At 38.0% G+C, this 6,000-nt stretch overlaps 1 protein-coding gene across 7 annotated transcripts in view; it reads right to left on the reverse strand.

The window, feature by feature from the left end:
• The window catches only part of map2 (microtubule-associated protein 2), a 93,099-nt gene that overhangs the window by 54,190 nt on the left and 32,909 nt on the right, over nt 1-6,000 (reverse strand). The gene's annotated exons all lie outside the window — the stretch shown is intronic.

Below are 6,000 nucleotides of genomic sequence, written 5' to 3' on the forward strand. Positions count from 1 at the left end.
CTAATCAAATGCCTGTTATGTACAAAGCTATTCAGCATTTCTTTTTATTGTATATTACTATACGTTAAAGTACTGTATACTCTCAATGATTGATATAGGTAGATCACAAGAGACTTAAATCATTTGAATGCAAAACAGATGGAAACCTAAATCATAAGCATCATATATGATAATGATCAAGCAAGTGCTTTTAAGCAAATATAAATCAGTGATATTAACACCTTAATCAATTTATAGAACTGTAGATACATCTCTATTGGTAGCATGTTGTCTTTAATAGTGTCCAAAATAGATTTTTTTAATATCTTTTTTCCCCCAGTATATAATTAAATTAACCCCCTGCAATTTAAATAGCACCATCAGCTTGCATAACTGTCTTAGCCTCTATGCACACTCAAACTGTGCTGATAATTACTTTGGTAAATAATGCAAAGCAATCAGCTAATGCATGAACATGTTGAGGGTAGAACCAATATTGTAATGGCAGAAAGACATCTCATCTGACAAAAAAAAACCCCCAAAACAAAACATTGCAGTGATCAGTGCTTTCATTAACTCCATTGTGACAAATAGGCTTTTTTCTTTTCCTTTTTCTAAACTGCAATTCAGTTTGGTTGTGACAATATAGCCACAAGGTGAAGGTGTTATTGACATTTGTGGCTTTTTTAAAAATATTTGTTTACAATATGGAAAAAATATATATACAGCCTGGTACTGAAGCCAATATTAAATATATAGGCATAGTAAACAGTATGGTAGTACTGTATGTCTGTAATATGTAAAACATGGGGAATGGCAGGTAGGGTCACAATTTATTAAAAAGGCTTGGAAGTTGGTAAAATTACTAAACAAAACTTAGATTTGATTCAAAAGCCTACAAGCAGTGCTGCAGACCTCCTGCATCATTTTCATATTTCGCTATTTACTTTATTTTTTCAGTTTGACTTAATTTGCTGTAACATTTTTCATACTCAGACACATTAAATAAATTCTGTATATTTGCCAATTGCACTTATCAGAAATTTGATGACTAAAGATAGCACACAACATAGACACAAAAAAAACCCACAAACAAATTAACTGTACAAAAAAAGGATGGGATACACTGAAAAAGAGGGTCAACTAAGGGTCTTCTATTGAATACCTGTTTCATGTACCTCCCAGTAAAATCTCACAAAGTTAATGAAGTAGTTAATGAAGTAGTAGTAAGTAGTGTATTAGTGCATTTTTTTAATTTACTAGTTCATACATTTTCTACATAATGCATGTAGTATCTCTACTCTGCTTATTCAGTTGTTGTACATTGTGGACAACAGAAAAGGCGAGTGCCCGAACTGAAATCAGTGACGGCCTTCGGCTAAGAGAGTCAAAGCCTCAAAGATACGAAAACAACACTTACAAAAAGCAGGAAACACATTTTTTATTCGTGCCTCAGCTTAGCAGCTAAGGGTCACATGTGAGTCACACCTCAAACAATGACCTTGGACAAGCCTTTGTGTTCTCTGTGCAAATATTCATTTACACAGTTAAAGATACAGGAAAAGTGCAGAAGCAAGATTCAACTGGGACACTCAGCTGATGGCATCTGCAGCCATGTGGTATGCACTCTTACCCCTCAGCTTACGTGTTTTTGTATAGTTTAAAAGTCTTTTCAATTGCTTAAAAAAAAAACAACCCAATACACCATTAGCAAATGTACATGACACAAGCAACTATTAAAAGTTAACTACTAAGTGTATAGCCTGTATAAACAGATTCTTATTGTGAGATGTACTCTGCTGCCCTACATGATCAACCCATCTAGCTTCAATTATGTATGGTCAAGAGTTTCTAATAAAAATGCAAATGAAATGCCTTGAAGTGAAATAACTCATTAACAGTGAGACAAAAAAAACCCCCGAATAAGACAAACCATTGGTGTAAGACTGGGGTAGGTATGATTTTGAACTGTGGTGACACAGCTTCAGACAACAAAGAAGCCAGAACCAGGTCTGGTGAAGCTCTGGAGACACTGCCAGTCTCTGGCAGCCACACTCACCAATTAGTCCATTAAGTTGTTATAGTGTTTGCCAAGCATCAAAGGTCTAAATCACACCATGGTGTTTACTCCACTAGGGTTGTCCTTTTCCCCCTTTTGTACTGTACAGTAGATTTTTGAGTGCAAAGCACCAACTGACCAATGATTAGAATGAAAAAAGATCTTTTTTGTTGTTTTCAATTTTTTTGTAGTAGTGAGTGATTTTTTTTCAAAGAACACTTTAAAAAAAGCTGTAAAGGGATTTCCTCCTTTTACTAACAAAGGCACTTAAATCTGTGTTTCCAATACACAAACTGGCTTTTGCATTTTCTATAATCGTATTTCACACATAAACATAACAGAATATGTGTTACATCACTCCACTTCAGGGTATAACATGATAAGAGTAAATTACATATGGTGTATGTTGTAGATGGAATACCATCACTGTAACCAGCATCACTGGATTTACTTTACAACGGATACAACAAAGAATTTCAAAATAAAAGATTTAAGAATAAAAGTGAGTCCCCATTACCACTCTTCAACTCTCTATCATTCTTTCTAAAGATAATAACATCTCTTGTGGTACTGTCACATACATTCCTTTGATAATAATCTTTAGCTTCTGGAAAATAGAGAATTAATTAATTTATTTATTTATTTATTGACCTTACTACCCTGCCCTCTAAGAAAGGTCTGATTTCTAAACACACCTGACTCTAATCCACAAATGAACCTTTTTACATATTGTCTCATTTGTTAGTGCTTTTTTTAAAGTTGGGTTAGAGATGGAAGAAAAGCCATAACCCATTTCCATTAAATAAATGGTTGATAACAACAAGCTCATTGTCTGTCCTCTCTGAAACCAGCGTTCCAAGCCTCTATCTAAAAGTTCCAATTAATTTCTAACCCACTCATTCTTTACTCTAAGTTGAGGAAAATAGTTCTGGTACTTATGTATGGTACTTAAACAGCACTTTTCTATTCTAGCTGAGCACTCAAAGCTTTCTAGAATAAGTCTAATTCACCCATTCATTCAGCATTTTTATTTGAGTGTAGTCTAACCATTCATGCGTACGCTTCCATGGGGTTTAGCATCTTGCTCAAGGATACTTTGTGGACTTGGTAAGCCAGGCATCAAACCACCAACTGTCATGATTAGTAGACAACCTGTTCTACCTCCTGAGTCACACTGGCCCCAAAACCTGCAATTGCACTACTTTCTATCACAAATAAATCCAGGCTTACTTTTAAATTATTAAAAATGTGAGGCTCAATACTGGAATAATAAATAGTGGTAATGCAATTCTTCAGTTGTTCCACTTCTTTCAGCTCGCTTTAGGGGTCGCCACTGTTGGAGTCAAATTGTTAAATGTTGTCATTGTGTTACTTAAATTTGTAAGTCTTAGTTCAAACTGTAGGATCAGATCGGAGACATTCCTTTGTTTCTGACCAACTCTCCAGCCAGTTTGTTGGTGGGGGAGGCTATAGTATTTTATAATAGGCAAATCTATGTGAGGGTTCTGTAAGCTTCCTGCTTTTATGATCCTTTTGGTAAGCAGGAGGTCACACAAACGCACCTCCAAACACAAACACACACAAACGCATGCATACACACACTCTCGCACAGGCATGCACACACACATACACACACATACACGCACAGTACCTTATCTTTTGTGACCATAAGGGTTGTTTGTTTTTTGTTTTTGTTTTTTTTTTTTTACAATGGGTGGTGCTTGTGTGTACTGTAACTGTTTTCAATAAAAAGGCAGCAAGGAAGGCTGTTTATTTGGAGTTGGCTAGGAGACAGGTGAGTAGCGTTTAGCTCCAAGAGCCTGGTTCCGACCAGCCTCCCTTGCTAGCAAGTAAAATTGCTGTTCGTCTTGCTTCCTTGTTGTCATTAACAGGAATAAGTCTCTACACCAGCGGCCTGTGGAAGCGCAGCGCCAACAGCCACAGTGGATCATTGGCCTCCATCACACCCTATCGCCTATCTATCTATCGCCCTATCTGTTCTGTGTACTGTTGATCGTAGCTGTGTTAATTTCTAATAGATGTTTCTCTCTGATCCACAAATGACAACTACCTGTGACCAACCCATAACCTACTTGTGTACACCTCCAGCATACACAGTCTTCTACATACACACACACAAATACGCACTCTATAGAGTGAGCCCATGAGAGTTTTGGACTCATCCCTTTAAGCTACTTTCTTTCCTCTCAGTGAAGGTCACTTTAGCTTCCTTCTTATGTAACCTTGTACCTATAAAACACACACACACACACACACACACACACACACACACACACACACACACACACACCTAGGAGTCCCAGGCTTCTACCTTTCTACCTTTAAAACCCACCACCAGCCAAATGGCTGGTAGGCTTTTAGCTAAGCTTTAGCTTCAGCCAAGTGGAAGCTAAATTGGCTAGTCATTCATATGTAAATTAGGTTGTTAGCTGGGAATTCTGGAGGGAGGGGAGTGGGGGGGTGTGGATGAGGGGGTGGGGGAGCTGCTAAAAGCTGTGCACTTCCTTTTGTGTTTCATCTTGATGCATTCTCAATCATCCAGGGAAATAAATCTCCAAAAGTCACCAACTTGGAGTGTTTCAGTTTGCCATCTTAGGGAGAAATCAACACACATGGGTGTAGGTCCTTTGTTGCTGAGATTTATTGATAAAAACAGTACAAAAAACCAACCATTTGTACACATATTTACAAATAATAATAAAAAGTGAGTGAGTACATTTCAACATTTTCAGCAATCACTCACAATCCTGGCACTGCCATGGTATCTGTAGTCTGCATTTACCACATGTGTATCTGTAGCAGTGAACACATCGCACAGTGGCATGATTGTTCTTGCATTTGTGTTTGACCTGACACATGGCTCTTTTTCCAGGACTAGGTGTGGAGGGTTGTGTCCAAATCAAATCAAATTCAAATTTTATTTGTCACGTACACAGTCATACACAGTACGATATGTAGTGAAATGCTTGGACAACTACTCGTGACCTAAAGAAAACAAAAAAAGGAAAGGCTATGAATAAGATAGGAAATAAATATGCAAAATTAAAAAGGGTAAATTTAACTAGGAAGGAATAAAATATAAATTAAGGTTAAAAATGAAATAACTGTACAACACAAATTAGAATGAAGGGTAAATTTAACTGGGAAGAATAAGATAAAATATATAAATTAAAGTTGAAAATAAAATAACTGTACAACAAAATACACAATACACAATATAGAACTATATAAGAATGTATGAAGAAATCTAAATCTAAATAAATATATACACAATAACAGCAGCTGTACAAGTATTAACTGGAAATGAAGAATATAGTGACCAGTGTTGTGCAAAAACAATGTCCAGAAAGTCCAGTGTGTGTGTAAGAACCATATGTGTGGGTCAGTACTGTGTGGTGGTGTGATTGAGAGACCGTATCGCCTGCGGGAAGAAGCTCCTCCTCAGTCTCTCTGTGTTGGTCTTCAGGGAGCGGAATCGCTTTCCTGACCTCAACAGAGAGAACAGTCTGTTGTTGGGATGGCTGAGGTCCTTCACGATCTTCCTGGCCTTGGTCCAGCACCGCCTGCTGTAGATTGAGTGCAGGTCAGGGAGCTCGGAGCGGATGGTGCGCTCAGCTGACCGCACAACCCTCTGTAGAGCTCGTCTGTCCTGCATGGTGCTGTTCCCGAACCAGGTTAAGATGTTTCCCGCCAGGATGCTCTCTATGGTGCACGAGTAAAAGTTCCTGAGCACCTTGGAGGGCAGTTGGAAGTCTCTCAAGCGTCCGAAGCAACTGTTCTTTTCTTGCCTTCTTCTCAGCTACATGAGAGTGAGCCAACTCTCTTGCAAGCTCCACCACATTTACATATGAATGACTAGCCAATCCACTAGTGGATTGAGGAATTTCCCTGCGAATCTTGTTGACTGTGCCGAGGATGGTGGTTTTCAGTCTAAGAAGTTT

The sequence above is a fragment of the Rhamphochromis longiceps genome, linkage group LG16 (genome assembly GCF_057381845.1).
Source record: "Rhamphochromis longiceps isolate RC_006_pf linkage group LG16, R_longiceps_female_GT1.1, whole genome shotgun sequence".
NCBI classification, from domain to species: Eukaryota; Metazoa; Chordata; class Actinopteri; order Cichliformes; family Cichlidae; genus Rhamphochromis; species Rhamphochromis longiceps.